This window comes from Leucopleurus acutus (assembly GCF_964270905.1).
Source record: "Leucopleurus acutus genome assembly, chromosome: 10".
NCBI classification, from domain to species: domain Eukaryota; kingdom Metazoa; phylum Chordata; class Mammalia; order Artiodactyla; family Delphinidae; genus Leucopleurus; species Leucopleurus acutus.
Window position 1 is genome coordinate 21118658 of NC_139153.1, and position 23944 is coordinate 21142601.

Genomic DNA, 23944 nt, shown 5'->3' on the forward strand with positions numbered 1-23944 from the left:
TGTAGTCTCTATAAGCCATAATCCAACTTGAATTTTATAATGTAATGAAATTATCTTTCTTTAATTTCCCTTTAATAATAGCAAATATCCAGCCAGGAGTCTCCCACAAGCTATTTCTGGCTCTTTTTATTCTTTGTTCATTTTTTCTTTTGTAGAATAAATATTTATGGAACACCTACTACGTCCCAGGCACTGTGCAAACTCTTGGAGTTTACAGTCTAGTGGGACACATATTAAATAATCACCCAAATATATAATGAAATGTGGTAAATGCTACAAGGAGCTGGGAAAGCTTAAAATGTAAGGGTCAGAAAAGGTTTCCCTTAGGCAGGGGCCTCTGGGCATAGAAGTGAGTGGGGGTAGCAGTCATGAGTTACGGGTGTGGAGCGGGGCATGGGAGAAGAGTCTTCTGAGCAGTGGTAATGACATGTGCAAGAATCCTGAAGTGGGGAGTTAGAAGGAAGATTCTTTGTGGCTGGAGGACAGAGAGTAAGGGAAATCATGGCGTCCGTGAGACTAAAGCAGTGGCTAGGACCAGACCATCAGGATCTGGGAGACCAGAGAAGAGTCACTGATCTTGTTCCAAGATGAACAGGAAACCACTGAGAGGTTGTAAGCAGGGAAGTGATGGGCTCAGATCAGAGTTTTTAGAAAGGTCCCTCTGGCGGCTGCTATATCGAGAACCACCTAGAGCAGGAGCAAGATTGGCTAATGCAATAGTCCTAGCAGGAGGTGATGATACTTTATGGGGGAGGGGGAGGGGAGAAGGGACAAGAGTGGAGAGAAGTGGATTAAAGTGGGTAGATTACTGGTAAAGCTAAAGACCAATAAATAGAAGGAATGGGGGGGGTGGGGAATCCAGGTCCCTGATGCAAATGATTGCATTCATTAACAATAGTTATTGAGGAGTTTCTACACACTTGGCATTGCGCTGGGTACTAGGGTTAACAGATGACTAAGATGCCACACTATTCCCCTTACTAACCTACCCCACACCTCACTTCTCCTGCCTCTAGCACAGTTTGGCATAAAAATCAAGAACACAGGTTCTGGACTTCCCTGGCAGCGCAGTGGTTAAGAATCTGCCTGCCAATGCAGGGGACACGGGTTCAAGCCCTGGTCCAGGAATATCCCACATGTCGCAGAGCAACTAAGCCCACGCGCCACAACTACTGAGCCTGTGCTCTAGAACCTGCGAGCCACAACTACCGAAGCCCACGTGCCTAGAGCCCATGCTCCACTACAAGAGAAGCCAATTGCAATGAGAAGCCTGTGCACCGGAACAGAGAGTAGCCCCCACTCACCACAACTACAGAAAGTCTGCACACAGCAACGAAGACCCAACACAGCCATAAATAAATAAATAAATTAATTAATTAATTTAAAAAGAAAAAAAGAAGAACACAGGTTCTGGTGTCAACTTAACCAGGTTCAAATCCCACCACTTACTCATTCTGTGACCTTGTGCAAATTTACTAAACTTTCCATGTCCCAGTTTCTTCACTTGGGAAAGGTGAAATGATAAATGGCTATCCTGTAGGTTATTGTTAAAACTGAAGGAAACAATATATGTAACGTGTATGGCACAGTCTGACACACAGTAAGCTGTCAATTAAAAAACAGCTCTTACAATTATGATTGTAGTTGGAACTGTCTATTCTCCATGCACACTGACCAATCTACAGAACCAATGGAAATGCAACAGAGTGAAAAAAAAACATAAAGAAACTGGAAGATCAAAGAAAACAGAGAGGGAAGGAAATTACCATATCAGGACCTTAAAGGGATGATTTTTTTAAAAGACCAAGCTGGACTCTCTCCCACCTTGGACACTACTTGAAGCTGCATTAAGTTACAATGCACCCGGGGAAGTTTTACAACTGAAACCCTGATTTATTACATGCTTACACACAGGGAAAATCTGTACCCTCTGTGGGCTCTCAAACGTTGATCACGAAACCAATGGAATCAATTCCAGCCATTCCAGCAGGGACAGAATGTGGTGGCAAATGCTCCCCTGGTGTGTCCCGCCAATGACATCGCCTGACATTTTGTCCTGGACAATCTACCACCCCAAGGAGGCTAACCGTTGACCATTTACATAAGTGTTCAAGTAAAATTACCTTTAAGGGGCACGTGTTCAACTTATTCATGGTACTTCAGAAATATCTATATTATGCTAATGTTCTTGGGGGATCTCCCTGAACACAGCAATGAAATACCCACTGGCAAATGGAATAAAGGTTGACTTACACATCTGACACCATCTACAAAATTCATAAAACATTACATACATTTCCACGTTACTGCCCCTCAAGTAGTCATGCAATTATTCAACAAATGTCTTCTGAGGGGCAGGAACCATGTCTGTTTGGTTTACTATTGTATCCCTAGAACCTAGTAGAATAAATAGTCCATGGTTCAGGAATAAAGACGCAGACATAGAGAATGGACTTGAGGACACAGGGAGGCGGAAGGGTAAGCTGGGACGAAGTGAGAGAGTGGCATGGATATATATACGATACCAAATGTAAAATAGCTAGCTAGTGGGAAGCAGCCGCATGGCACAGGGAGATCAGCTCGGTGCTTTGTGACCACCTAGAGGGGTGGGATAGGGAGGGTGGGAGGGAGATGCAAGAGGGAGGAGATATGGGGATATACGTGTATGTATAGCTGATTCACTTCGTTATAAAGCAGAAACTAACACACCATTGTAAAGCAATTATACTCCAATAAAGATGTTTAAAAAAAAAAGCCCATGGTTGATGTTCATATGTTTAAAATGGATTAATCTATGATGTGTAAGCAACTCTCTTGTTCACATTTGTACTATTCAGATATGTATCCTAAGTGCATATACATATATAAATCCACATGTATAAACACACACATATATACATAAATGCATATATACACCGAAACCCTAAATTTAAACACAAACTAAGAATTGGTAGCAGAGGAAAAAGATACTATTTTTTAACACGAAACGCTGAATGCAGAATAAAAATATTACCTGTACTCCAATACAATTCAAATCTTAATTACTACTCCTTGCCCCAAATTCCAGCAAATCAACTAGAGTCATCAGAATTCTTACTGACCTTTTTCAAAGACAACCTTAACTAAAATGGAACTTAAAACTATCGAACATCCAAGTGACAGCCAACTTTTCCTTTTTCTTTTTTTCTTTTTTTTTTTGGCTAAATTTGGGCCTCAATCTTTTTTGAAGGAAAAATTCAATCACTATGTTGAACATGTTAGAGAAGAGATAAGAGGTTTTACTTGTTATCCTGTCCAAAACTCAGCTGAAGAAAAGTAGAACCACTGTTTTATCACAGTCAGAATTCTTCTTGTTTTATTTGGGTATCAAATGTTTTATTGCCCCCAAAGCACATCATTTTCTTATATCTTTCCTTCTGATAGTTATTGCTCTTTTCAGTAAACTACTTCTACTCACCACCCTCAAAATAGTTAACATTTGAGGACTTAATACATGCCAAGGACTATACTGACCCATGAACTACGCCCCTACATACAATTTAGGAAGCACCTACCCTTCATGTTTTATTGTGATCCCAGCCAATGGTTCCCAAACGTGTATCCCTATCAGAAGCACCTGGGGACATTTCTCCCCACTCCATCTCCTTAAAATCAACTCAGGAGCATTTAAAAATACAAATGTCAAGAATCTTTCCCCAAACAAATGATTGAGACTCTCCAAAGGCATCGTTTTGAATTCCATATTTTTAAAAAAATTCTCATAAAGGACTAATGTGAAGTAAGGCCTGGGAACCACTATTATACAACATAATATACATAATTATATATAATATATTCTATGTAAATTATCTCTCCAAGAGTGACAGAAAAACACCCAAGAATGTAAGTTCCCTTTATTTGTTGAATAAAGAAGCCTTTACTTGAATAGTTCGATATATTAAAGTGTTCACTTGGAGTTTCAATGAATATGCTTTGAATGTTGAGTGAAAGCCTTGATTCACGAGTATCATGAAAGTGATTACAAAACTCACAAACTACTCTCCAGAGTAACAAACACTCTTTTCCCCACGTGCCATCGTGTTCACGCTCTGGAAAAAGATGCCACCGAAAGGCCCTTTTACTCAAACATTTATTGATGCACGCAGCATTTGCGAGACATCTCTCAAGTGCTGTGGGGAAGATAAACAGGAAGATGCAATAGGCTCTGCTTCTCTGGGGTGAGCCCCAGAGAAACCCCAAACTCATGTACACAGGCCCATGGTAAGAGGGAGGAGGAAGGACAGAATGGCTGCTCCAGGGGCTCCTTCCCAGGGGGGCTCCTTCCCACCTTTCAGATGAGGTCTCACAGGTTTTCTGTTTCTTCCCTAGGGAGGGCTTCCCCTGCCCCCTATCCTACCTAAAGCCGGAACACCCACTTCTGCTATTTACTCTCCCAGTAAATGTTTTTTTCTTTCTTTCATAGCACTTACTCCAACTTTTAATCATTTTATTTGTTTGTCTTTCATCCTTGAGGGCAGGGTTCTTCCTTTGTATTTATTTCATTCTCGGTGCCTGGGATAAAGTAAGTGCTCAATAAATTTTTGCTAGATGGATGGATGGGTGGGTGGGTGGATGGATGATGGATGGATAAATGGATGGAAGAATGGATGGATGAGTGACAAAATGAAAAAGATCAGGTAATGAAGGAGCTATGAAATATAATTTGATGATGGCATTTAATTAATTAGGAAGTCAATAGGTATAAGTGGGACTCACAATTGTATACTTTTCATTTGGAAGCTTTTAGTTGCTGAACACAACTCACTTTTATGGATAAAGTATTAGGATACAAAGTTACAAGGAACTGGCAACCCAGCAGTTCTAATTTGAACCCCTCACAGCATGACTGAGGGAAATTTTTAACGGCTACTTAGCTGCAGAAATAAGTGTTCAGTACCACTCAATAACGTTTACCTCTTTCATCCTGTTTCTTTTATTTTTTTTTTTCTACTACCAGGAACAGATCTCCCTGTAACAATGATGGTACAGCACCTTCTGAAAGACGGCTCATTGTACCTGGCTCACAAAGCAGCCCTTTAAGGTTGAAAAGGAAAATGAAGACAAGACCAAGATGACCCCAGGTAAACTTAATCTAGGCTCATGTCAACATTATGAAAGAAATGTTAGATGCTTATACAAATATCCAGAAGAAAAAAATGCTTTTTTAAACACTGTTTAGAAAACTCTGTCCTGAGAATACAGATATAATCTACAAAGAGACATCTCAAATGCTGTCAAAGTAAATCTTTAAGCAATTAATGAAGGGAGAAATAGATGGAATAATAGCTTGGTCTTTCATAAATAATCAATACGAGAAATTAGTTCCTTCCCTGAGCTCTCTGATATTATCTGTTAGAGTTCACTTCAAAACAAATACTTGCTCTGCATTAAAGGCGATTCAGGAGCTGTCTCTTTGTTCTCTATAAATGGCAGCGGGGTATTTTCAATAAGCAGACCACAATCTACAAAATAAGCCAAGTTTGTGACACAACACAAACTTGAGGAGGGAAACACTGATTTGAGATTATGCCACTTTGATGGCATTTCCTCAAAGGAGAAATTTAGTAAAAATGCAATTACTTTCCTTATCTAGGTAAATAAACAGGAAAAGATAATGCTGTTGTCATGGGGGGGGCACAAAGTTACTCACACTACGACTTTATAAGAAGTGAAATCTTCGCCTCCAGGACTTTTCACGTATTTAAAAAGAAAAATGTGGACTTGTCTTTTACTGTAGTAACTCCTTTTTAAAAGTAATTAAAGCCTGAAGAGCAAATAAGCACATAGGGTGTGTCTGCCATCCTCCTAACAGTGTTGAGGACATAAGCAGGAGAGTTCAACCCCATCGTCATCAACAAAGACATCAGTTTCTTTCTTCTTCCAAGCAAGAGTCAAGATATTAAAGTATTTTAAAGCAACACAATATTCAGCTATTAGAAGTGGCCTCCACAGACCACCTTAGCTGAGGTCCTGGCTACAAAGCAGGTAAATCCATCCCTCCCCAGCTTCCCTCTCCGAGACACCAAGGCATCAGCAGCTCAGAGAACCACCTAATCCTTTATTGTCCAAGGGGGAACTGGAAAAGGAATGAAAATAAAGAAGAAGGGTACTCTGTCAGTTAGACTTTCTATTCCATTCATGTAAATCCCATATTTGTATTCCAAAAACTGAGCTGAAGGTACAGACAGTTTCTCATGGAAAATCACAGTGCTATGGTGGAAGGTGCTACGAAAGTGTGTCAGGTGTGAAAGCTCTCATTTGTACAACATGTGGTAAGAATCCAGGGCAGTGACTTTGGCCTGTGAGCAGAAAACCTCTGAGAGGTCCACTATTTCATAAATAAGTAAACAACTGATAAGTCTCTCTTAACAGACGTAAACTTAGCACCGTTTTTCAACTGGAGACAGCATAGTGTGGTGGTGTACTGTAGACACACACATACCCCATGCACTATGTAAGCTCAGGAAAGGTCTAGAGATACTTGTAAATAACATATTCATTCATAGTGAAGGACTAAAAGTTAAGATGTTGATGGTGATCTGAAACGTCTTCTGATAGTGGCCAACTTCCAATGCTTTTTCAATGACTGTCTTAGCTACAGACAAAATTGCTAGCCCAGGGAACCTTCAGCTCTGACTCGATGTGTCAGTTATGTTTTTAATTTGTATTTTTACTATATAAACATACTCAGAAGTCAAGCAGGAAATAGTGTATTTAAATAAGGAAAAGTATAACAAATCAACCTCTCTGTGTTCAGAAGATCACCATAGGTTAAATTTATGTCCATAATCAAGTTTCCCAAACTTCTAAAGCATCTCAATACTCACTCTTATATTAATGACATCCTGTTTCAGTTATGCTGAGCAAATAGGATTTGAAATGAGAAAAATAATATTTGCACAGAAATCCTTCCTGTCTGTTGATTAAATCTAATCAATCATCATAAACTTGATACACATTAGCATTCTGAATCTAATTTACACACTAGGGAGTCCTATAATCAAAGCGTATATTTATGTTGATAGTAAAATGTTAAAGTAACCAATATTTTAAATTAATAGCCTCTGTAATTTCAAGTAATACTGCTATGCAGTAACATAAAAATGAAATCTTTGCTTGAAAAAATTAAGCTATATGTTCTTAAAAAATAAAAAATAGTGCCTAACCAAAACTACCTAATTCTCACTTTGACATTTACCAAGTATTTATTACTTGCCAGCTATTACAGATGAGGCTGGTGATGGAGCTGCAGAGAATCACCACCACTCCCATTCAAGCTTATTAAGCTCCTCATATCAAACAATGCTGGCTCATTTTTAAAAGATATGGACAAAATCATGAGTAAAAGGTAGAAAACTAGAAAGATTTTTATTAAAACTCATTCATTCAACAAATATTTATTGAGCACCTACTACTTTCCAGGCACTACTCAACATGCTTGAGGTACATCAATAATATATCATAGCCCTTAAACTCTGAAGACAGAAATGTTTTGGAGTAACTCTGAATGCTCAAATCATTTATTAATTTAAACAGACAATTTGGAAGTTGCATGAATTTGCCATCTTTACGTGCCATCCACAATGATATTCCCATTAATACGGACATCTGCTTTCTAATACTGGATTAAGCATCAATGTGTTTTCATTTCCTAGTGTGCCAGGCAGGGAATTTGAAAATCTGAAAATCTGAAAAAATGAGATTGTGTCTCTGCCTCTTTAAAAAAAAAAAAAGAGGGGGGAAGAGAAAAGACAGAGAATTCATCATATCATCACACTGATAACTGTACCTTTATTTTATCTCTTTTTATTTAAATAAAGAAACAGGGACAAGGAGTGAGGTAACTTGCCTAGAGTCAAGATGTTGATGAGCTGCAGATCTGGGGTTTGAAGCTCCAGGGCCCACACGCCTCTCGCTAGGGTTCTCTGTGCCAAGATTCTGTGAGCCACTCAACTATCACAGAAGCAAACTAATTCTAAAATTAGAACCTTGCATTGGAGCCACCTCTTTAGTGGTCTGTTCCCCACACCCCACACTAGAGTCTGAATTCCATGAAGGCATAAACCATGTCTGTTTAGTTCACCTCTTCATTCTTTAACCAGGCACAATTCCAGACCCAGAGAAAGAACCCAGTAACTATTTGTCAATGGGTTAAATGATTAATGAATTGACCATGGTGCTTTTTCTGGTCACTTCTGACTGTAATCTACCTTTACAAAAAAACAAAAACAGGAATGAAGCAGGCTTCCCTGAATATTTATACCAAACATGAGTTAAATTAATGGCTTTCACTAGAAATGTAAAGAAACACACAATGTTTGTTCTCAAATAACTTAATCTAGTTGAAAAAAAAGGGGAGAAAATGTGAAATATCAGCACAATTTCTACTTTTTAATGGGAGAAGTAAGGAAGGGAAGTACTCAGAAAAGAAAGAATTACTCAAAAAGGCTTTCGATGGGAAACAAGGCCTTTGGAGATTGGGGTAGCATGACAAACTTCCTTTGGCAAAGATGGTAAATCGTGAGCAAAGTTTCTCAAAGTGTGGGATACAGGATGGTCTCAAATGGAGACACACAGACTCCACATTCAATCACCATGGAATTACACAGTGAGAAAGGTCCTTTCCAATTTCTTTCATCCCAGGAAAAGTGTCTTTTTGATGCTAATGTGTCTTCAATCTCGAAACACTTGCCTTTTGTAACAAAAACAGCTCAGATCTCATACTCAGGCCCTTCTAGACCACACACCTAGTCAGGATCTAACAGTTTTCTTCCAATTTCATTATATTTATTTTACACATACATCCATCTGTCGTTGCCATTTACTATAGCATTTCCTTTAAATATATATTTTTAATTTATTTAAGCCTCCATATGGAATATGGGGGCAAAGGTCATGAAGTTAGTATGAGCATGGCTCAAATTTGGGAACCCTGATTGAGAGAAATGAAGAATGTGTCAGAATCCTTCAGTGGAAACAAGATTAAACACAGCCCAGAAATAGTGGCTACTCTATTGCAGTGAGAAGCGAACAGCTACAAAGAATTCCAGTCTGATAAAGAAAATCATCTAGGGCTCTGAAATCATAGTACGTGGGCCTAGTCCTAATCACTTCCTAACTGTGGAAAGTGAACATGACTGACAGATATGACTCCATACAGGAAAACTAGGGGCCAGGCCAGTAGGACCGAGAATATCACAATGGAAGTGATGCCACGATTGTTGATAGTGCCTGTAAACAAGACCTCCGTCCAGAAAAAAAAAAAAGGCAAGGCTGTTAGAACAAAATGTTAGGCATGCTGTATTTCAATATATAATGACCTCTCCTCTCACACTGTGAAGGTCACTTCTGCCTGTGTTATCTCCTGGGGCACAAATATAGCTTATAGTCCAGTTTTGTTTTGGTTTGCCTTTTTTCTAATTTCATAATAAAGTACCAGAGGAGATTCCCAGTAGAGTTTTTGGGTTTTTTTTTTTTTTCCCCTAGCTGTATAATATTTTTATACACTAGATGGAGCCAGCTTTATAATGCTTTGGGATTCACATACAGGTTTGTGCTGGACATGAAAAAAACCCATACAAAAAGTTATGGGAGAGCCATGTACCACCTAAATATATTTTAATTTAAATTTTGAAGATCAAAGTTTTAATTTTAAAGATCAAAAGGTCCCATCATTTTACCACTCTGCATATGTTCCATAACTCCTAAGCCCAAATTAATATCAAACTATCAATAATGCTGTAAAAACGTTTGAAATATGATCATCTTATAGTTCACTGGCACTTTTAACTTTGGTTTAACATGGGTTTATTATAGTGTTTTAAACTGACAATTTCAAAAAATATTTCTTTTCCTTTGCTTTGGGAGAAATGGAAGCAATTTATAAATGCAATAAGCATGATTCTCTCATCAGACCCACGAAGTAAAGACTACCTCTAGGGTAGGTGGGATCAGAGCAAAGAGAGTGGCAGGTATGGAGAGAATACAGAAAACAGTCACCAGCATGGAGTGAAACGGCCAAGGCACTTGCAAGAGGAAATGGCTGATCTCCAGGACCAGGGAAGGTCCACTGCCCAAAGACAAGAATACACCTCTAACCTGGAGCCAGGATGGGGCAGCAGGGAAGTAAGACGAAGGTTACACTGATGATTCTCTCCTGTCAGTCATGGTAACTCAATGCCTTTTCATTGAATCCTAATCCTTTAAAATCGTGGTTCTCAAACAGCACAGTCTTGTCCTCAGGGGACATGTGACAATGTCTGGAGCCACTTCTGGTTGTTACAGACGGGGAGGCAGGTGCTACTGGCATCTAGAGGCAGAGACCAGGGTTCTGTTAAATACCTTACAAGGCCTAGCACGCCCCTCACAATAAAGACTACCCAGTCCCAAATGTTTAATAGTGCTGCGCATGAGAAACTCTATTTTAAAGTAAGCAGCTCTCCCATACAGGAGACAGAGTAGTTCTAACTCACTGTAAGTGTTAAATAAATAAGCAAAAACTTCAGTGTGTCTATCAGACAGCTTTTAAAGTCGGTGGGACACAGTACACTGGCATACTTGAGTTACATATGCCACAGTATTTTGTCAACGTGAAAAAATTATGTTGAGTGATTAAAGCCACAGCACAGAGGGTAAGGATTAAGGAGGAATAGATCAATAAATTGAAGATTATGGACACAATGGATTAAGTACACAACAGTGAAAATGAATAAACTACAGCTATATGCCTCTACATGTTTCAAATCAAAAACAATGTTGAAAAAGGCAAGTCACACAGAATACTGCCATATGGCTCCACTGTTTATATTCAAAGTCTAGTTTAGACATGCAGTCATAGATAGCAACACTGAACAGTAATGAAAAGCAAGGGAGTGATTAGCATAAAATTCAGGGTGGTGGTGAACTCAGTTGGGGGTAGGATACAGAGGAGGATGTAATCAAAGGTGAGGCTTCTAGAGTATTTTATATCTCAGGATGAATACTGGGGACACGGTTATTCATCTTATTGTTCTTTACTTAACTGATAGGTTTTAGGTGTTCTTCTATGTGTATATTTCACATTTTTTATGAAGGATTAAAAAGGAGTGTAAGGAAAGTGAAGATATAGAGATAACAAGCATAGCCCACTCATTAAGGATAATTTTGACCTATCTGGCTAAGGTACCATCAGGTCAGAGGTATCTCTCACTCTCCTTTGCCCTTAACCCTCCACTGTCTGGTCACTTATCATATGTTACCTGTCAACACCACACTGCATCTCCTCTGCCCTCACAGTTATTCTGCCATGATAAAGCTCTGGCCTGGACTGCTAAGTTGCCCTCCCCACTCCCTGCAGTACATCCTAAACCTACTACTAGATAACTCTTCCTAAAGCATGGCTTTGCTGCTTTCATGCTACTACTTTATTTTTTTTTTCTGTTTTTATTGGAGTATAGTTGATTTACAATGCTGTGTTAGTTTCTGCTGTACAGCAACATGAATCATTTATACATATATCCACTTTTTTAGATTCTTTTCCCCTATAGGTCATTACAGAGTATTAAGAGTTCCCTGTGCTATACAGCAGGTCCGTATTAGTTATCTATTTTATATATAGTAGTGTGTATATGTCAATCCCAAATCTCCCAATTTATCCCTCCCCCACTTTTCGCCCTGGTAACTATAAGTTTGTTTTCTACATCTGTGACTCTATTTCTGTTTTGTAAATAAGTTCATTTGTACCTTTTTTTAGATTCCACATATAAGTGATATCATAGGATATCTGTCTTTGTCTGACTTACTTCACTTAGTATGATGATCTCTAGGTTCATCCATGTTGCTGCAAAAGGCAGTATTTCATTTTCCATGCTACTATTTTACTAAAATTAATGGTTTATCAACACAGAATGAATGAATTTCAAATGTCTTATTTAGACTGGCAATCAAGGCCAACTTATCTTTCTAGTCTCAACGATTATAACTAGTGCAAACATTACAAACAACATACAGTAGTCCCCCACCTCTTATCCATGGAAGATACTTTCGAAGACCCCTAATGGATGAGTAGTACTGAACTCTATATATATTATGCTTTTTCCTATGCATACATATCTAGGATAAAGTTCAATTTATAAATTACGCACAGTAAGAGAATATCTGAATCACCCGCATCACTATTCTTGCACTCTGGGGCCATCAGTAAGTAAAATAAGGGCTACTTGAACACGACAGTCAATCTGATAACCTAGATGGCTACTAAGTTACTAACAGACTGGATATGCTGGACAAAGGGATGATTCACGTCTGGGGCAGGACGGCACAGGACAGCGCGAGATTTCATCGCACTACGCAGAATGGTGTGCAACTGAAAACTTCTGAATTGTTTATTTCTGGAATTTTCCATTTAATATTTTTGGATGGTGGTGGACTATGGATAACTAAATCTGTGGATAACAGGGAACTACTGCACTCATTCTCTAACCCCAGCTGTATACTCTTGATTAAATTGTTCCTCTTGCCTGGAATACCTGTCATGCACTCACCATCCCTTTCTACCAAGATCCTACACATTCTCCAGTAAAATGAAACAGAGGTTCGTTACTAAATGTTGGCGAGGAATAGTGCCACTGGAACACTCAGATGCTGCTGCTGTGGGTGTAAATTGGTACAAAGACTTTGGAAACGGTTTGTAGTATTCACCAAAGCTGGACACGTGCATACTTTATAACCCAATAATTCCACTCCTTGGCACATAGCACACAGAAATGTACATGCATGTTCACCAAAAAGCATATAGCAATAATGTTCATAACAGCACCGCTCATAACAGTGCAAAACTGTAGGCAAACCAAATGCCCATCAACAGTAGAAGAGATAGTGATATAGTCATACAACAGAATATTCCATGGGAATAAACTATTGCCACATATGACAACAGGGATGAATCTCACATACATAATGTTGGGCAAAGGAATCCAGACATGGCAGTACAGGCTGTATTGTTCCATTTGTATAAAGTTAAATAACACCCAGACAGCATTAATCTATGTTAGAAGTCAGGATGGTGATTATACCTGGGGAAGGGTTGACTAGCAGAAGGTGCAAGGATGCTAGTAATGGTCTGTCTCATAGACTGGATTACTCCATGAAAATTCATCAGGCAGTACACATAAGATGTGTATACTTTTCTATAGGAATGTTATACTTTGATTAAAAGTTTACTAAAAAACATTTTAATAATTGACCCATTCTTCAAAATTATATTAATACCTTGACAAACCTGCCTCACTTTAACAAAAATCATCCATGATCCCAGCTAGATGCCTTTTTTCCTCTGTCTAGATTTCCATGATACAAATGTAATGTTCCCTTTTATTTTTTTGTGCATGTTTACCAAAGTTGACTGTTACGCCACTGAGCATATAGACCAGTACTTTCTTTTCTGATTTCCTATAAAGCACTGACTTCTAGTAGCTAATCAAAAGATACTTATGGGATTTTAATGACATGCATTGCCCCTTTCAAAACAAGTCCACATTTCTCTCTCAGTGTGTTGGGTACACGCTGTCATTCTTTTTTAAAAATATTGTTCTTAATTTATATAACATTAAAATTCATCTTTTTGCTGTACAGTTCTAGAGGTTTTGAAATGCATAAATTCATGTAACCACCACCACAATCAAGATACAGAACAGTTCCATCATTTCAAACACTCCTTAGGCTGCCCCTGGGGAGTCAAAACATCACCCAAACCCATCCCCCAGAAATCACCTATTTTTCTATTCCTATAGTTTTGTCTTTTCCAGAACATCATATAAATGGGATCACTTAATATAGAGACTTTTGAGTCTGGCTCCTTTCTCTTAGCAAGTATATTTGAGATCAATCCATGTTGCAGCAGGTATCGGTACCTATTTGCAAATTAATATTCCATTGTATAAACGAACCATGGCTTATTTATCCTTTCACCAGTGGAAGGACATTTGGGCTGTCTCCAGTTTTTGATGATGGTGATTAAAGCTGCTATACTTTTTAAAGACTTTTTTTTAAAAAAAACAGTATTTGCAAACGACTTACTAAAGGTCATACATTTACCAGTGATGAAAAGAAACGGTATACACTCGTATAAAACTCTGGGAAAATAGGAGACAACAATTTTTCCCCTTATGTCAATGAACCCAGCTCACAATATATTTTCTGTAAAGAGATTTCAAACTCCCTTTTCTATATTTAGTGCACAGTAATGAGCCAGAGTTCATAACTATCCAACTAAAGCACTTTTCTAGAGGCTGCTTCTTGCCAATGTGACCCTATGGCCGCACTACTATAAATAACATGTATGCCTTGATCTGTGTACAGCTATTCATCAGTGCTACGTAAATAAGTGATTATGCCCTGCCGGCCTCTGCCTTTCATCTGACCTACTGGACTTACCTGCGATGCACAGAGGGGACAGTAAGTGACAGGCCTGGCACTCAGGGGCTCCAAGACATGCAAGGAAAAGGGCTACTTCAACGATTATGCAGAAGGGTGGCTACAGCTGCACTTTTTTTCTGTTGATTTAAACACAAAAAGCATATGTCCAAATCCTCGGGGGCAGAGTGACCATATCACAAAATTTCCATTAGCTGGCATTTCAAGGTATTCATCTATGAAGCCTGAGCCACTACACGGCCAGGGTCGAGGCCACAGGGCAAGGAAATGTCCAAGAACAACTTTTCAGGGACGTCTCTGAGCTGCACCTGCCACCTTGGCTAGAGAAAACACATTGGTTTTAAGCTTTGAAAACTCAAAGTGGCATGATAAATCTTTTTGTAATATCTCCATGATAGTAACTAGAAAAATCATGAGACTCTCATCCTCCAGCCTCTTTCAAAAGTCCTTACTAATAATAATAGCAGCTAATTATGGGAGGTATGCTACGCACTCCTGTGCTAAGCATTTTACATACCATACCTTGATTTATTCCTCAATAACAACCCACTAACTTAAACACTATGATGATGTCCCTTTTACCAATGAGAAGAGTGAGGCTCTGAGAGACTGCATCACTTGCTGAAGAGTTTGCAGAGAAGGAATTCAATCCAAGGCACAGTCTGATTCTAGAGCCTGTGTTCTTAACCCACAGGCTATAGCCATGGCTCTACTTATAGAGATATTTATTTATTCATTATTTACTCAAAAATATTATATTATTATAGCCATCTAAGGAAGTAAATTGGAATGAGATATGCTCCCCACCCCCTCTAGGTGCTCATTACTTGGAGGAGGGCAGAGAATCCTATAAATAATAATACCTTAACCTTTTTGGTCACACACTTTTCTGAGACTCATATGAAAACTACGGACTGCCTCCAGAAAAAATTCACACAGGCACAGACACACAAACCTGAATGCTTATAGCCACAGCCTAGGAATCCCTGGAATACTTAACTAGCTGACTATTAGCTGCAAAGGGTTTTGATTAAGAGAGGAGCAAAGTATTGTGAGAACTCAAAGGGGAAAGCTCAGGGTACGGAAGTCCTGAAGACGGAGATGCATTAGGCAAAGAAGGAAGGAAGGGGGCCTTTGATGAAGAGGTGCATGTTTCAGGACGCTGGTGGGAGGACAAAGGTCTAAAGAGGAAAGGGGAGGGAAGCAGGGAATTAGGTAGCAGATCATTAAAATATTCGAGACAAGAGTTTTCTATTTCTAGGAAGGATGTGGTGAGAATGAGGTATGAGTCCAGGCTCTGGGGTCAGAAAGAACTGGGTTCACATCTTGTACTACATATATGTGCAATGGAATACTACTTATCCATAAAAAGATACGAAATCTTGCCATCTTCAACCACATGGATGGATATTATGCTAAGTAAAATAAGTCAAACAGAGAAAGACAAATACCATATGATTTCAGTCATACGTGAAATTTTTTTAACGTGAACAAACCAAATCAAACAAAAACAAACATACAGATACAGAGACCAGAGCAGTGTTTACCGGAGGGGAAGGGGGCGGGGGAAGGCAAAATGGGTAAAGGGGGACAACAGTATGGTGACAGATGGAAACTAAACTTGGTGGTGAGCACACTGCAGTGTATACAGAAACCGAAATACAATATTGTACATATGAAACTTACATGTTATAAACCAATAAAAAACATATAAACACAGACAGACCTCAGAGATATTGTGGGTTTGGTTCCAGACCATCACATGAATTTTTTGGTTTCCCACTGCGTATCAAACTTATGTTTACACTATACTGTAGTCTATTAAGTGCGCAACAGTACTATGTCTAAAAAAGAATACATCTTAATTTTAAAATTTTTTATTGCTAAAAAATGTTAGCCATCATCTGAATCTTCAGTAAGTTGTAATCTTTTTGCAATAGTAACATCAAAGATCACTGATCACAGACCACCATAACAAATATAATGAAAAAGTTCAAATATTACAAGAAATACCAAATGTGACATATAGACACAAAGTGAGCAAATGCTATTGGAAAAATGGTGCTGATAGACTTGCTCGAGGCAGGTTTGCCACAAACCTTCAATTTGTAAAAAAGGCTATATCTGCAAAATGCAATAAATCGAAGCGCAATAAAACAAGATGTGCCTATTAAGTCCCCTGCAATGAGAAAGAACGAAAGAGGGAGGGAGGGAAGGAGGAAGAGAGAGACAGGAAGGAAGGAAGGAAGGAAGGAAATAAGAGAGGAACGAAGGAAAGAACTGAGTTCAAATCCAAGTTCTTCCCCCCCTCATTAGCTATACAGCCAGGGGAAAATTAAACCCCTCTAAGCCTGTTTCCTTGTCTGTAAAATGGGGACAAGAAGAGCCCCAACTTCACAGGCTGTTGTAGGACAATCCATGGAATAATGCATGATACCCACTTGACACACTGAATATGTGTGAGTATTGAATACAGTGTAGCCATTATTATTAACAACTTCATCATTATCACCATCATTTTCACCCTGGCCTGATGCTAACATGGCTTCCCCAAAAGAACTCCTCTAAAACCGCACCAGAAAAGAACTCCCTGATTCATGTTTGGGCCAACCTGCTATATTCTTAGACCCATGAGGCACTGTAGAAGGATCCTTGACCAGATAAAGCCCCAGTGCAAAAAGCCACCATTAAAATACTCTCCTTGTAAACTCCTTGTACACTCACACGCAATTATTTATTCTCGTTAATCACATAAATACGTTAGAAGCACACTCTAGAGTAGGGGGAAAACAAATTAGGACAATCGTTGGGATATGGGGGGAGGGTATTTTTTAATATCATCAGTGTCTGCTCTTCTATTATGTGAGCACAGAGATTATCAAGAGCTAGACAGACATTACATGTTATTGTCAATACTATCATGTCCATAACAAGAATCTAAAGACATAAATTCTTGCAAAGCCTTTCTGTACCCAGTTCATCTATGTCACCATTCACGGCATTACTACGTAGAAAAGGAAAATGGTACAAAATATTATACCCAGTTCTTCTTAATCACTGTGTTTTCAGTAATATTTTATTTTAGACTCTTCACGCGGTCTAGGAGCTAACATAAAAGTAACACACTGGAACCCATCCATGAATGCTCGAGGAAATGTGCACAGAGTATTTTGTTTTGATTCCTCAGCCATGCTAATAGACAGAATATTCATGAAACCCTTGTACTTAAAAATGTTCCATGGCCAGCCAATATTTGCCAGAATGATACGGCCATATAGTCAGCAATGGAAAAATAAAGTCATGAGAAAACACAACCATTCTCATCTTTCCCAGAAAGATGGCCAGGATATCTGCTTTCCTGTGCCACAGAGGCTGACACCAGCTACGAAAGTCACAACGTTCCCCTCACTTGAAAGCACATACGCACAGGAAAGGAAAACAAAGGTGTTCCAATGATCTTCCCCGAACCCAACAGACTGTTAGAAATTCACCAGGCTTCCTTTCACCTTTAAATTTGTTCTCCTGCAAAAGCACAGTTAGTAAATGATGAACTCATTTACCATCGAAAACACAAAAAAGTAGTAGAAAACCCAACTGTCCTAGAATAATAAAGTAGAAGAATTTGTTCGTGAGTCGGGGACAGAAGGGAGGAATCGAGGCTGACAAGAGGATAACGTTGCTAGCGCGTCATTAAACTCGAATGTGAGGGCGACAGCTGATTGGCTGTGAAGCATATGGAATGGAATCATAGCACTTAGGATTTACCCATGTCTTACCAGAACGAAACAAAGATTTATGTTAGGAAATATTCCCACATGGCTTTCAGAAAACCTGATCAATTCTCAAGAAACTGAACCAAAGCAGTCTTTGAGGCGTACATAAACTAGAGACACATAAGTTACAAATCAGACCTTTCTCTCCATCTGAAATGTGTCATATGTGAAAGAAACTTCTATCAACATTAAGGATCATCAATTACTAATGCCACAAACACAGTCCATTTAGTGGAATTTAATTCTTTTCATACCTCTGTTTCTACACCAGCTAGTTATCCTTCTCTACAAGCAGCACACTCCAGGAGTTAAGAACACAACCCCTGGACTCAAACTTCCTGCATCTGCCACTAACTCTAATTTCTCCATCTGTAAATGAGGAACATAACTAAATGAGTTAAGGCAAGTAAGACACTCATGTTTCTGCCTGGTCTTGACACCGTTTTAATCTTTCTCATCTTCTCTAGTCCTAGTATATCTTTCTTGGGCAGAAAACAGGCAGAACGGATATCTCTGCAGAGTGATTCCAACATTGCTTTATGAAAGAAATGCAAACGTATGCCTGCTTTGATTTCATTCACTCTTTAACAAATATTCATTAAGTTTCTACTATGAGCCCACAGGTACCCTGCTAGAAGTTGGGACATACCAACGAACAACAACAGATACAGCAACCAAGACACAGTCCAGGCCCCTTTCCTCCATCACATATTCCTCAGTGGTGCTCTGTAGATACAGCTTGCTGAGCATAAAGAATGTGGAGTCGCCATTAAGGAAAAATTCCTAGTACATGTGCTTCAGAGCCAGCCATGTTTACTGTCTTTAATCTGTGAACTAGTGACATACACCTAGCTAAGACCCTGCTTTTGAGATCCTTATATGCTTCTACAACACCTTATGTGTCCATCTGTTAATTGCATATATATTTATTCAACACTTACCAAGAGCCAAAGGCCAGACTTGACCCTGGGTAGAGACTAGTGAGAAAGGCATGGTCCTTCTCCAATGTAGAATCTTGCATTTTAATGAGATTTTTTTTTTTAATTGAAGTGTAGCTGATTTACAATACTGGTGTTAGTTTCAGGTGTACAGCATAGCAATTCATTTTTTTTTGAAGATTATATTCCATTATAGGCTATTATAAGATATTGGGTATAATTCCTGTGCTATACAGTAAATCCTTGTTGCTTATCTATTTTATGTATAGTACTTTGTGTCTGCGAATTCCATATAGAATCTTGCATTTTAGAGATGAGTGCACAGACGTGGTCCAGAGGGCAAACACAAGTGACCCTAATTCATACCATTAGGAAGGGCAGCACTGAATTAAAAACCATGCCTAATGCCAAATGCAAGTACGTCCCCTCCTCAGGGATTTTACTCTTCCTGCTGTCCCCTTGGCCTATAACGCTCTTCCCCAGACGGTTGCATGGCTTACTCTTCAGTCAGTTAATTCACATCTCCATTTAAAAGGAACCTCAGAAGCGAGGTCTAACCTCTGAGCCTCAAATGAAATAGGAACTCCTCCTGGCTTTATTCCTCTTCATAGAACTTTCCACTCCTACCAGGACGTTAACTCCAATAGGGCACGTATCTTTGCTCATTTTATTCACTGCTCTATCCCCAGCACAGGGACAGCACTTGGCATACAGTAGGTGCTCAATAAATATGTGTTGGGTGAATAAGCACAGTGTTCTTTTGACCTACCCTTAGGCACACCCATGTCACTCCTGCTGAGGAAGCTTACAACCCTGATACTGCAGAGAAGAGAGACAATGACAAAAATCCAATTCATGAAACGTGAATGCTATGGAAAGAGCTGAGTGGCTGGGAAGCATGCGGAAGGTGACTGCGGCAGTAGGAAAATATGCCAAAGTGTGATTTATGCTAAACAGCAGATGAGTTAGGGTGGTGTACCAGTGTGGCATTAAGTAACAACAGTCACATATCGAGAAATGGAGGGACACAGGGCACATGACATTCAGCCTCAATGTCATGCAGACACAGGTGGTGGGAGGGTGTGGTGAACTAGATACAAACCCATCCAAGGGCGAATGTTGGCCCATATTTGTTGAGTCTTCAGATTTTTAAAAAGAATAAGTAAACCCTGTAGAGAATATAGAAATTAATGATGCCACATTTGGATCAATTCAGAGTTGTTTTCAACACTACTCAGGCTACACTAACATCTAACAGCACCATTCAGAACAGAAGGTCCCAGACCAGCAGCAACTATTGTCTTCTCTGACCCTGTCCCCAGGAGTCACAGCAGTGCCACATGCAGGGCACTGAATGATGTCTTCTTGGGGGTCTTTGCAATTGGCATATAAACTCTAAGAAGGTTCATGCTTTCCTAATCTTCCCTCCTAGAACTGAATGAACAAATATTCCGACTTAACTTTTCAGTTCTTCTTTTTTTAATTTTATACTGGAGTACAGTTGATTAACAATGCTGTGTTAGTTTCAGGTGTACAGCAAAGTGGTTCAGTTGTACATATACCTGTACCTATTCTTTTTCAAATTCTTTTCCCATTGAGGTTATTACAGGATATTGAGCAGAGTTCCCTGTGCTGCACAGTGGGTCCTTGTTGGTTATCTATTTTAAATATAGCTGTGTGTACATGTCAATCCCAGACTCCCAATCTATCCCTCCCCACCGCAACCCTTCTCCCCCGGTAACCCTAAGTTTGTTCTCTAAGTCTGTGAGCAGTGTTTCTGTTTTGCAATCTAAAAATAATGATACAAATGAACTTATTTACAAAACAGAAACTTTTCAGTTCTTAATGAGAGATCATGGGATGCCAACCAATCTTAGGTACAAGACAATGTTTTCTCAGAGTCTCTATGAAGAATTACCAAAACAAAACAAAACAAAATCCCAGCAAAAAACTGCAGAGCTCTGGATGGTACTAGAATCAAGCAGACTCTAAAATAGGTCAGAGAAAGAGCTGTAATTGTTTTAAATTCTTACCAGGCAAAAAATAAAAATAAAATGATCTGAAGGGGGAAAAAAATCACACTCCTATTTTTCTTTATGTATACCTTGTTTGTTCCCCCAAACAAACTTAAAGCAGCTTACGTAAAAGCACACAACACCCCAAGATGAAACAACAGAAAACTAACATGCACAGGTGAAGAAAACAGGATGAAAGACAATTCAAGGGAAAAAAGAATTAAATGACCCTAGGGATAAGATTCGTTCACAAAAGGCAAATAAGAGTCTGCACGTTTTTCTAAAGGTGAGTCACAAACTGCTTTCTAAGCCACGGGGCACAGAGTCCAAGGTCTACAAGGGCCAAGCGGTTAAAGTAAGGAGGTAAAACAAAGGGAAGAGTGCATGCTTTGTTTTAAGGAAAATGGCATTACTTTATTGGATCCCACGGTTGCCATGGAGACATGTGATCCCAGCATTGCCAGATCTGATTTTTCAATAGATGCTGGAAATTCAAACACACTTGTGCGAAATCTTCTCATTTTCCACTGTTGGCAAACTAGTTTTCTTTTGGTTTAAAAAAAAAAAAAAAGTATGGGTTGAAGAAAACATGCCTGTGGCCATAAAGAGGAAGAAGACATGATCAGTTACATGACTAACTATACCCATAAAATAAAAACCCAAAGTTGAGTAGAAGTACAGTCATTTGTGGTATCAAAACCAGAGAGACACTTCTCCCAAGGATCTTCATAAAGAAGACACTGGAATATCCACAAGATAGGCACCCCATACAATCAGGATTCATGGGGCTCTATCTCATGATGACCTTCCAAGGAGACCGAGAGCATAATACTAAGTGTAATGTAATAAAACTAACTGCTAGGGTTGGGGGGAAATGGGGTGGGGGGTAGGGGCAAATTGTCAGGTTTAGAGATATCTGCTGGTCTGGATTATTTCAGGTATAGATTTTACAGTAGATTTCCTTTAACTATTTTTTAACCAGTGAGCACTTTTGATAAATATAAAATCCTCACGCCTTTCTTTAATGTTATTTGACAAATCAGAGTAAAAGCTACCTTGGAAAATGGTTTTTCAAATGACATTGCCTTCTGTTTTTTGTTTGTTTGTTTGTTTTTTTCCGGTACGCGGGCCTCTCATTGTTGCAGCTTCTCCCGTTGCGGAGCACAGGCTCCGGACGCGCAGGCTCAGCGGCCATGGCTCACGGGCCCAGCCTCTCCGCGGCATGTGGGATCTTCCCGGACCGGGGCACGAACCCGTGTCCCCTGCATCGGCAGGCGGACTCTCAACCACGGCGCCACCAAGGAAGCCCCGACATTGCCTTCTTTCCTCATTGTTTTACTAGAGTATTCGGAATAACAGATGAACCTTTATCCTTCGGACTGTAATCCATAAATATTGGTTTTTCTCAGCAGCATTTGAGAAATACTGAGTAGAACCAGATGCAAGGTTAGATCCCCTGACGAGGATCTGGAGTGAGGTATTCTATGGGACCATTAAGTTCAAAGCCATTTGCTTTACTGGACAGTCCATCTAGCAATAGGATTGAACTTTGTGGATATTGAAGAACCTGCCAGTCACCAGCCAAGGAAGGATACAAAGGTAGGACCAAATGTCTCCACAAAAAAAAAAAATTCTGTATCTGTTGCAGGTCACCAACAAAAGGCCAAGCAAGCTCTAGTCCACACGGTGACACACAGTGATGATCCCTGGAATCCCTGGGGTGCTGAAAGGGTGGCTGGGTTCCAAACTGGGCTCTTGACATACCTAGAACTAGTGCAACTTTATTTCATCTGTCTCATGTAGAGTTAGTTCTAATGCTTGTTTTGAACATGCAAATCACATCAGGGGACAATTTGAGCATTACGCACATGAACTTGAGTTTCCTTATGTATGATTTGGTCCACAAGAAACACTAGGTGAACACAGAAAACCACACCCACCTGAGTCAGGCAGTAGAGAAATACACAAAACTTAGACACCGCAAACACCTGCCCGCTACCCTCAGTTTACCATACGTGCTGCACACCACAACCACCCACAGCTTTGCTACAACCTTCCACCCAGTTTAAGACCAGCTTCCTTCCACCACCTCACCATGGTTTACAAGCTGCCACCCTCCCCTCAGCCACCTCCCCAAGCAAACACTAGGTCTTTTCAAGGCAAAGCGCCAAGTTTATGTGGTACTTGCATACTGCTTAACCATTTAGCAAGTGTAAAACTCTACTGCTTTTCTAAGGTTCCTAGCTTTCCTTTTTTTATGTTCTTGATGAAGTTTTTGAGTATTGTGCCCCAGCCCCGCTTTTCCTGTAGACTCTGTGCTATCTATTGCATGATTTTCCATCATCTACTGATTGTTTTAGAAATGAGTATGTTGTATTAGGGAAGAACGGTCAATACTGGGATACTAAATAAAATGTTATTTGAAAGAAAATGATTTCACTAGAATGTAAGTTCTCCTCAAAGCTACCATGCTGCTCCCCCAACTCCAGGGGATACCATTCACGTCATATAAGATGTGTATCATTTTCAGTATAAATTAACTAACTCGGCATTTAACAAATTATTATGTGAAGCCTCATATGTGTCATGAAAGGACTACACTTGAAAGGATGCACGTGTTCACTTTGCAAAAGTAAAGGAAAACAAAAAAATACGTAAAAAAATAAAAATCATTCATCATCTTAATACACAAGCATTTTGATGTTCTTCCTTTCAGTTTTTTCTCTTTGCACATATAACACCACTATCCGGGCCATGTGCACTATTT

At 39.4% G+C, this 23944-nt stretch overlaps 1 protein-coding gene across 5 annotated transcripts in view; it reads right to left on the minus strand.

The window, feature by feature from the left end:
- MITF (melanocyte inducing transcription factor) overlaps nucleotides 1-23944 on the minus strand; it is a 224016-nt gene that overhangs the window by 101151 nt on the left and 98921 nt on the right. The gene's annotated exons all lie outside the window — the stretch shown is intronic.